This window comes from Chlorocebus sabaeus, chromosome 1, assembly GCF_047675955.1.
Source record: "Chlorocebus sabaeus isolate Y175 chromosome 1, mChlSab1.0.hap1, whole genome shotgun sequence".
Taxonomy (NCBI): domain Eukaryota; kingdom Metazoa; phylum Chordata; class Mammalia; order Primates; family Cercopithecidae; genus Chlorocebus; species Chlorocebus sabaeus.
Genome location: NC_132904.1, coordinates 67,408,631 through 67,419,731, shown reverse-complemented (window position 1 = coordinate 67,419,731; position 11,101 = coordinate 67,408,631). Strand labels below are relative to the sequence as shown.

Below are 11,101 nucleotides of genomic sequence, written 5' to 3'. Positions count from 1 at the left end.
TGTTCCTGCCATCTATGGAAGTCCAGGCCTCCTCACTCCTTTCCTGCTTCTGACACCTGCTCATCTCTCATCCCACTGGTTCCTCCTTTCGGTGGTAGCTGACAGAGTGGGGATCTCAGACTCATTGAGCAGGCCCCTTCCCTTCTAAATAGTGCAGAAGGCATTGTGTCCAGGCCCCGTGTTACTCAAAGCCTTCTTCACCTCTCCACATCCTGAAGGAGCCCAGAAAGGCTCTGAAGCTGACATCCCATCTTTATACCCTTGGCTAGATGCCCTGGTGAGGTGCTGTTCCCCAGGGATCCCTGGGGCCCAGGCCACCCAGGAGATTCTCTGCTAACTTGTTCTTGGGCAATAGAAAATGACTGGGATGTGTGTGTTGGGAAGGAGAGTTACATTTGAGCAACTGAGCTATGGAGCAGAGGAGAGAGCTAGAATCATCACATCTGTCTCTGTGCTCAAGGTATAGCATTTCCACTCTGCCACACCTGCAGGAAGCTTCACTGGGCACTTCATTCACTTGCTTTACTGTGCTCCTCAGTGACATCGGCTTTTCCATTCGGAGTCACAGAAACCACTTTGTAGCCTCTCTCAGTGATGGCCTTTTAGGTCGTCAGGTCAGTGGTGTCTTCCCTCCACTCCATCTTAGCCCCCAGGGATGGACATCCAGGTGAAGCAGCCCCACTTCCGGTGTCTACTCCTCATGGGCACTGTGGGAGCTCCATTTTCTTCAATAGCAGATATGAATCAGGCAATCTGAGGGGCTAGATGGGGAGAAAAGGGCCCTGAAACAGGGAGAGATGAATGTAGCCACCAGGTATGTTTATTGGGAGCTCTCCAGCTCTTTGTTTTTTATCTTCAGAGAGGCAGAGAGTCATTCAACCTAAGAATTTTTCCTTGCTGTCTTGCAGATCCCCACAGGCCTCCCTTCATTCTTATAATGTGACCTAAATTGAAAACATGAAGAGGCCTCATGGGCTGAACTGCAGAAACAAATTAAGTGAACATTTATATTTTCATACATTGGTTTCTGAATCCTGTTTCAACTTCCTCACTTCCCAGATTTCTGTCAGTGCTCCTGCCAGTTAGGAAAGTGCCTGCCTGAGCAGTCTCTTTGGGAGGACTGTGTAATAAAGTTGTTCCTATCCCACAGAACCTGGCAGAGAAGAATGATGTGTAATTAAAAGTAAATTCCCCAATATTATACACTCAGGCAGTAGTATGAGGCCAGAGGAAGGCCATTCCTGAGCAAGGAAGTGCCTTTTTGGATCGAGGGTTGCCCATTGGTTCTCCCCCAGTGTAGTGCTACTTTTGGAACATGGTTCCTGGCAGAGAATTGCTTGGTATGTGGTGTGCCCTTAGTAAGAAGATGTTAAATAAATGAATGAATACATTCCTGAAGCCCTCTGGTGGACAATCCCTCTGCCCAATAATGAAGGCATTCATTGTGAGTCAGGCTTCAGTGCTGCCCTTGAGGAATTAGAATATGAGGTCAAAGCAAAGTATAGTGTGAATAGCACTTGACAAGCTCTCTAATAGAGGGGTGTACAAGCTGCAAAGCATGTAGAGCAGAGAAGAGCAAGGAACAGGAAAGAGGGGACAGAACCTTTTATCTCCTCCTGGGAGGACAAGGGTCTTCTAGATAGATGGAGAAAGTAGTGGAGTCCTAAAGCAGTAAGGAAAACTGACATACCCACTCCTGAGGGCTGTAGGGTTATTGATGGGTATTGAGGGCTGTAGGGTTATTGATGAGTCCATGCCTCTGCTGCCTATATTTGGATTCAATTGGGGGAGGAGTGCTAGACCCTGCACAGAGAGAGACTCATTTAGGAGCAGTTCCATAGACCCTATGCTCCATTCTTTCTCTGTTATCATTCATGCATCTGTTGAAACTTTATTTGTGGTAAACTTTTATGTGCCATGCCTAAGTTAAGCATTAGGCATACAGGTATAACTAAAACATAGTCCCTGGCCTCAAGGATTTCACAGTCTTATGGTGCAATTATTTATAATTACAATATAGTGTGTTAAGTGCATGAGGGAAGCACAGGGTGTTCAGGGGTCACAGTTAAACCTCCTGACTTGGCAACCCCCCTGTTCCAGTCTCAATGGAAATCACATGCTAGTTAGGAAGAAACATAATTATTTTGCATCCTTTGCATTCTAATTCTGCATTCTTAACACCTGCCAATCAGCTTATCCTGTTTGTCTTGAGACTTCCCCCAGCATTCGGCGCTTATCTAGTAATTATCTGAGAGACTGTCTCATCTTTCTTGAAATATAGGACGATGGAGGATTCTGGCATGAGGGATATATACACACACATACATAGATATATAATTACATACATATACACATATAGTGTGCATCTATATTAAACACATATACACATACACACCCATGTATGTCTACATGCCCATAGGTATTTCCCTACTCACGGCTTTTAGCCTTTATACATTTCAAGTCTCTGAAAAAGTTGAAAGAATAACATAATAAAAACTTGTATTTTCATTACTAGATTGATAACATATTTTTCACAGTTTTTCTCCTTTTGTCTCTCTCTCCCCCTCCATCTCTATAGACACACACATCTGCCCACATCCATGTATGTTTTTATTTTTACTCTCTCACTTGAATGTAATTTTAGACATTATAATCTTTCTCAATCAATATTTAATATACACCTTCTAATAACAGATTCTCCTACATAACCACAATAATATTTCAAACCTAAGCAAATTATACTAAAGCTAATAATATAATCAATATATAATACATATTCAAAATTTCACAATTGTTCTAATAGTGATGGGTTTCTGTTAATAGTTGGTTGTCGTGTCCCTTTAATCTTTTAAAGTTTAGATTGATTCTAAATATATATGTGTGTATATATATGTATATATATGTGTGTGTGTATATATATATGTTTGTGTATATATATATACTTCCCCCTTGCTCCCCCAGATGGAGTCTCACTCTGTTGCCCAGGCTGGAGTGCAGTGGCACCATCTTGGCTCACTACAGCCTCCACCTCCTGGGTTCAAGCAATTCTCCTGCTTCAACCTCCTGAGTAGCTGGGATTACAGGCTTGTGCCACCATGCCTGGCTAATTTTTGTATTTTTAGTAGAGACAGGGCTTCACCATGTTGGCCAGGCTTGTCTCGTGATCCACCCTCCTCAACCTCCCACAGTGCTGGGATTATAGGCCTGATAAATTTTTTATAACACTGCATTTTTAAAAGATTCTAGGCCAGTTTGTGTGTGTATATGTGTAATGTTCCCATATTCTAGATTTTTCTGATGATTTCCTCATGGCTAGATTTAGGCAAAATAGTTTTGGTAGGAATTCCATATATGTGATGTTGTTTTCTTATTGCTCACTTTAGAAGGTACGTAAGTTCACAATGTCTCATCATCGATTAAGCTAACTTTGCTCATGTGCTTAGGGTAACAATTATCAATCTTATTTATTATAAAGGTACATTCATTTTTCTTATTTATAATTAAGCTGTACATTGATACATTGAGATTATGCAAATATTCTGTTTCCCAACATCCTTTAAACACTTATTCATCTTAAATTATGTTAAAAACTACAAATGGCGTATTTCAAAATCTATAAACTTTTGCATTTATACATGACATTCCTCTGTAGAGAAGAGTTTTTCTTTTTCTTTTCTCTCTCTCTGTTTTGAGTATCACTAGGGACACATACATTTAAATAAACCAATTTGTAGGCTGGGTGTGGTGTCTCACGCCTGTAATTTCAGCACTTTGGTCAGCTGAGGCAGGTGGATCACGAGAGATCGAGACCATCCTGGCTAATACGATGAAACCTCGTCTCTAATAAAAATACAAAAAATTAGCCAGGGGTGGGTGGCATGCACCTGTAGTCCCAGCTACTCGGGAGGCTGAGGAAGAGAAACGCTTGAACCTGGGATATGGAGGTTGCAGTGAGCCAAGATCGTGCCTTTGCACTCCAGCCTGGGTGACAGAGCGAGACTCTGTCTCAAACACAAAAATAAAAAAATAAAATTTAAAAAAACCCAATTTGTTTGCTGTATTGCTGTCAAAATTATTAATACTTTTTAGTATTCCAATTTTTATTTAACTTTTATTTCCATTTTAGGGGTACATGTGCAGGTTTGTTATATAGGTAAATTGTGTGTCACAAGAGTTTAGGGTACAGATTATTTCATCACCCAAGTAATAAGCACAGTACCTGATAGGTAGTTCTCCAATCCTTACCCTCCTTGCACCCTCCATACTCATGTACACCCCACTGTCTGTTATTCTCTTCTTTGTGTCCATATATACTCGATGTTTAGCTTCCACTTACAAGTGAGAACATTCAATATTTGGCTTAATGTTCCTGTGTTACTTTGCTTGGGATAATGTCCTCCAGCTCCATCCATGTTGCTACAAAGAACATGATCTCGTTCTTTTTTATGGCTGTGTAGTATTCCTTAGTGCATATGTACTACATTTTCTTTATCCAGTCTACTCTGTTGGGCATTTAGGTTGATTCCATGTCTTTAGTATTGTGAATAGTGCTGTGAAGTAATATTCCAATATTCAATTTGGTAACTCTTTCAAATAGGTTTCTGGTTCTTTTTTCTGTTACATGAGCTTACTGTCCTTGTGTTCTTTAGTTTCAGGCACAGTCTATTCCAGTATCACCTAATGTTTTCCCTGCTCTATGCTTAGAATTAGCCATTTCTTCAAGGATTTCAGGTTATTTGTAGTGAGGAATATAATTAGAAATCAATGAGTGGGTGCTAGCTCTGCTCACTGCTCCCAGTGTCATTGCCTTTGGGCACTTTCAGTGGACAGGGATTGGAAATCTAGAGATACAATTGAAAATGCATCTACTAATATTTTTTTCATTAGGATGACAAATTTGTCATTCATTCTTGTTGTCTTAGACGGTAATAACAACGTCCTAAGTGATTTTCTAGCCTTCTTTCTCTACTCCACTTTCACCTTCTTAATCCATAATACAGTTAAGTTTGTGCAACCTTCTACAGTGCAATAGTCTTCCATGGCAGACTTTTAAGCAAAGAATGCAGGTTAGATGTCTCAATCAGGTCTTAAAGGCCCCAAGAGGTCTCTCCACTGCCAGTCATTTATTGCTTATCTCCTGTTGTTCTTCCAACACAGGCATGTAGATTGTGCTGAATTAATCTGACTACTTGCTTTTCCGCAAGTACACCAAATTATTTTAAATCATTTACAAAGTATTCTTTTTTTCTTTATTAGTTGGCTCCCCACTCCCTGTTTGACAACCCTCTATTTACCTTTCAGCTTCTTTCTCATCTGAATCCTTTCTTATTTCCTCTTGCAGGACCAGTAAACTCTCTTCTGAGTTCCCATAACACTTTGTGTGTGTCTATCACATTCTCATTACATATTACTATAATTGTGCATTTAAGGACTGTTGTCCCCCAGTGAATGACAAAGGCGATATGGTTCACTTTTAACATTTTTAGTGATGAGTACAGATTCTTGCACAAGTAAACACCAAAGAAAATATCTGAGGTTAGTGAGTGTATAAAGGAATCAAGACTGTTCTTTACGTATTAGTCTGAGGGCATTCAATTGCTTGTCATACTCTTCATAATGCGTCTGGGCAAGAGATTTGAGTAAGGGCTTTCTGGGCATAAGATATGACTGTTTGGCCATATTTTCCTTCCAGATCTTTAGGTTATTTTCTTATTTCATCAGCCTTGCCCCTTCCTTCTCAGTACCTTGAGCATGGCCTCCCTGATGGGCTTGGATTCATACTGTAGATGATGGGGTTGAGCACAGGAGGCACTATCAGATACACATAGGCAACCAGGGCATGCACAATGTGGGGTAGGTGCCTCCCAAAACGGTGGATCATAGACACACCTATGGCTGGAATGTGGAAAACCAGGACAGCTAAGATATGAGACACACAGGTATTGAGGGCCTGGATGCGTTCCCTGGGAGAGGCCAGCCCCATCACTGTATAAAGAATAAGTATATAGGACAGGACAATAAGCGAGGAGTCTACACCCACTGTGGACAGAACCACATAGAGCCCATAAAGGATGTTGACCGTGATGTCAGCACAGGCCCGTTTCATGACATCTGCATGGAAACAGAATGAATGAGACAAGAGGATCTTTCCAGGGCAGTAGTTCAATCGCTTCAGCAAGAAGGGAACGGGGAAGAGGGACACAGTGGCTCAAACCACAATGGCCAGCTCAATCCTGATGATGATATTATTTGTGAGGACAGCTGCATAGCGCAGGGGGCTGGAGATGCCACAAAGCAGTCAAAGGACGTGGCCAGGAGCACTGAGGACTCCACCACAGAGAAGGAGTGCAGGAAGAATATATGGACCAGGCAGGCATTGAAGCCAATGAGTCGATAGTCAAACCAGAGCACAGCCAAGGTGGTAGGCATTGTGGACAAGGTGAGGCCTGCATCGGTGAGTGCCAGCATGGACAGGAAGTAATACACGGGCTGGTGCAGGCTGGGGGTCCTCTTCACAGCCAGGAGAATCAGGCAGTTCCCAGTGAGGGCCACAGTGTACATGGAGGAGAAGGGGATGGTGAGCCAGCCATGAATGGCCTCCAGCCCTGGGATGCCAATCATGAGAAAAGCAGGTGGTTGGAAGAAGGAGATGTTGACATAGGACTGGGAAGGGAGCATCCTAGGGAGGCAGCCAAGGGCTCTGGAGAGATGTGAGATCTTCAATTTGGGTAGAAAATAAGGAGAAAATACAAAATTATTGGAAGAACACCACCTCTGATACCAGGTGCCATTGGTTCATGCACACTAGCAAATATGACAGATGTGAATCATATTTTAAAATGTACTTCCATCTAAATGAAAAGGGAGAAGAACTGTAAATTAAGCTTATTGATGACAAAAGTTCTAGTTGATAGCATGTAACACTGGTTTCTTTTTGTATTTAACAAAGTGATACTTTCTTTTAATATACATAAAGTGATCCTGACGAACTTAGTACAAAATGCTGTATTTTAAAGAGGAAACAGTGATCCCGTAGAAATAAATTGCAGATCTGCCGTAGAAACCTGAGGGGTAGAAGGCATGGGCGTGTTTTTCTTCTTTTCTGGGATTCAACTTCTACATTCCCAAACAAGCAAGCAAATAAGAAAACAAAGGACAACAGTTTAAAGGTAGATCAAGAAAAGAGATGAAAAGCAGCCATCCAAATATCTTTAGCAGAGATTTAAAAACCCACCCAAAACAGGTGTGTGAGCTAAAGCAAATTTTATGATGATAGCTGGGTCTCCAGTTGTATCTAGTCAATGTAATCAGCTCACACTGAAGGTAAAAAATGACCAGGAGCTGGAGGGTAGGGGAGTTAAGAAGTATTGTGTCTACTGGCCAGAAGATTGTGTATATTTTGTGAAATATTTTAAAAGAATACATAGAAAATTAAAGTTGCTGTTGTTGTCAGTTGAGTTATTATCTATTCTTTCTCTGTTTTGCATTACTTTTTGAGTGAATATCAAGCCCTGATGGAACTGACTCCATTTAAAGATGAGTAAAAAACAGAGTAGTTCCCACATAGAATTTATGCAGACATATTTTATAAAAATTAAAAGGGATAAACTAAGTTAAACATATAATAAATACTCTTTGAAATAAAGAGTTACTAGAGGAAAGAGAAAAATGTTTTATATAAATTTTTTAAAATACTTAAAAAAGTTAAAGAAAACATGAACAAAATGAAATGTTGTAATACTAGAGTGTGAAAATGAGTTGATAATAGAGAAAATAAAAATCATAGACCAAAGAAAATAACCTGGGGCAAAAAATAGAGGCTACTCTAAAATTGAAAATATTCTTATTAGAAAAAGGTATACTGCTTAGAAACTTACCAATATGAAAAATAGAATTGAGAATAATCAAACAAAATGAAATTAAAGCAATGATAAAAGTCATTAGAGAAAATGTAATTGACATGCTGAATAAAACAGTGTAATCTCAAACACAATAGGTATTCCTGAAGAGGAGTAAAATAAGAATAAAAAAAGAAAAATATTCAAATATATAATAAAATATTTCTAAAAATTATAAAAAACCCAAGTCTTTGTATCAACATGCTTATCTACCAGAAAATAAACACTAATGACTAGGCAAATATAGATATATTTAGGTATAATTATTACATTGCAAGGATAAAAATCCTATAAATACCCTGATGTAGGCAACAAATCTTAAAATGAAAAAGTATCAGATGCAAACCAGAAATCTCTTAAGACCAATAGATCACAAAAAAGGGATTAGTGTGTACAGAAAAAAATGGATATGTAAAAAAATCCATTTTTTACATCCAAATGTGTAAAAAAATGGATGGAATATAAACATTCTTTTTTTTTTTTTGATACAGAGTTTTGCTCTTGCTGCCCAGGCTGGAGTGCAATGGCGCGATCTCGGCTCACAGCAACCTCTGCCTCCTGGATTCAAGCGATTCTCCTGCCTTAGCCTCCCGCGTAGCTGGGATTACAGGCATGCACCATCACACCTGGCTAATTTTGTTTTTAATAGAGACTTGGTTTCACCATGTTGGTCAGGCTGGTCACGAACTCGCGACCTCAAGTGATCTGTCTGCTTTTGCCTCCCGAAGTGTTGGGATTACAGGCGTGAGCCACCATGCCCGGCTGGAATATAAACATTCTGAATGCATCTAGAATGTTGTCTAGGTGGAAAAGAAAAATAACATACATTAAAGTCAATATTTTTATTATTATTATTATTATTATTATTTTTTTTTTTTTTTTTTTGAGATGGAGTCTCGCTCTGTCGCCCAGGCGGGAGTGCAGTGGCCGGATCTCGGCTCACTGCAAGCTCCGCCTCCCGGGTTTACGCCATTCTCCTGCCTCAGCCTCCCGTGTAGCTGGGACTACAGGCACCCGCCACTTCGCCCGGCTAGTTTTTTTTTTTTTTGTATTTTTTAGTAGAGATGGGGTTTCACCGTGTTAGCCAGGATGGTCTCGATCTCCTAACCTCGTGATCCGTCCGTCTCGGCCTCCCAAAGTGCTGGGATTACAGGCTTGAGCCACCGCGCCCGGCCTATTATTTATAACATGGACTAATATTGTAGGATACATTTTTTGAGTGATTATATTAATGCCTTTGAGAGCCAAGACTTTCAGAGTAAGAGAAAAAGAATATATATTTAAAATCAACCAAGTTAATTAAAATGTTGTAATTATAGAGTTAAGTTTGAAATATCAGAATAAGCTCAAGAAATATTTATCTTTTAAGTAATATATATTTTTCAGCTTTATCCTCAGAAAATGACTCAGTACCAAGAACATCTCAGTAGCAAGGAGTACCTCCAATACTTAGCTGTGGCTTTTAGTTAACATTTTCCCCTAAAAGGAGTCACATATCTTTTGATAAATAGCTGATTTCAAATCTTGTGCTGGAAATATGCCTAATGATATTGGACATCTTTTAGTACTAGAAGACAAGGAGTCATTCAAAACCAACAGGAATCACTTAAAAAAGACAAAGTAGTCAACTTGAAGAGGCTCCCACTTTCCAAATAGGGCCAATTCAACATCAGTAAGAATGGTAGATGAAAAAGATGGAAACACATTGTGTGTGTGTGTGTGTGTGTGTGTGTGTGTGTGTGTGTGTGTGAAAGAGATGTACATATACATACACACAAACTCACAACTCATTGGTTAGTGATGCTATTAATTGGAATTCACTCAGTATTCTGAAAACTTGTACATAATCTGCTTTGCTTCTACAAATTGTTGCATGGTTAAAACAAAAAAAAATGCAAAAGGTATCACAGCTAACAGGAAATAATAGAATTAGAGTAACTTTTCTTTACCTAGTGAAATAATGGAAAAAATCATCAAGGGCTGAAAGTATCACAAAATACCAGAGGAAGCAGAGTTAGATGACCAAATATAAGGCTTCTGTAGTCATCCTCCATGCAGGAACACCAAATCTGACAACTATTTACACAAAAAAGCACCTTCATATGAACCAAAATTCAGGTGAGCCATCACAGTACCTGGTTTTAATGTCATATTGCTAAAAGGGGTATTGACCAGGGTAGAAAGACAGTCTTGAATTGCTGTCGCCACCCATACCCCATCCCCTGGCAGTGGATACATTGTGTGGAGAGAGAATCTGAGCATTTAGGGGATGTAGAACACGGTGGCTGTTTGAATTCAGAGCTGCCCTGTCATAGTAGAAATCAACACCAGGCAGAACTCAGCCACTGCCCTTCCATAGAGGGAGGATTTAGATCAGCCCTAGTCAGAGAGGAATCACACATTCCAGCGGTCAGAACTTGAGTTTTGGCAAGCCTCACTACCCTGAGCCAAAGTGCTCTGGGGTCCTCAATAAACTTGAAAGAAAGTCTAGGACACAAGGACGGCAGCTCCTAGGCAAGTTCTAGTGTTGTACTGGGCTCAGAGCCAGTGGAAGCGGGTGGGAACATGACCTAGTGAAACACCAGCTGGGGCAGCTAAGGGATGCTTGTGCTACCACCCCTCCCCCAATCCCAGTCAGTGCAGCTCACAGCAACAAAAGTGACTCCTTCCTTCTGCTTGAGAAGAGGATAAGGGAGAGTAAGAGGACTTTGTCTTTCATCTTGGATGCCAGCTCAGCCACAGTAGGATAGGGTACCAGAAGGAGTTGTGAGGCCCCCAGTCCAGGCCCTAGCTCCTTGACAACATTTCTAGACACACTCTGGGACAGAAGGGAACCTACTGCCCTGCAGAGAATGGCCCAATCCTGGCAGGATTTATCATCTGATGACTAAGGAGCCCTTGGGCCCTGAAGAACCAGCAGCAATACCTAGGTAGTATGTCATGGGCCTTGGGTGAGACTCTGAGATATGCTGGCTTTAGGTGAGACAAAGAACATTCCCAGCTCAACCCCATTAAAAAGTGGACAAAGGACATGAACACTTTTCAAAATAAGACATACATGTGACCAACAAGCGTATGAAGTAAAGTGCAATATCACTAATAATTGGAGTAATGGAAATCAAAACCACAATGAGATACCATCTCATACCAGTCAGAATGACTATTAATAAAAAGTCAAAATATAAAAGATGCTGATGAGGATG

The 11,101-nt window shown here is 40.4% G+C and overlaps 1 pseudogene; it reads right to left on the bottom strand.

The window, feature by feature from the left end:
* Window positions 1-5,717: 5,717 nt before the first annotated feature.
* On the bottom strand, window positions 5,718-6,747 carry LOC103247948 (olfactory receptor 51I2-like; annotated as a pseudogene).
* Window positions 6,748-11,101: the final 4,354 nt, after the last annotated feature.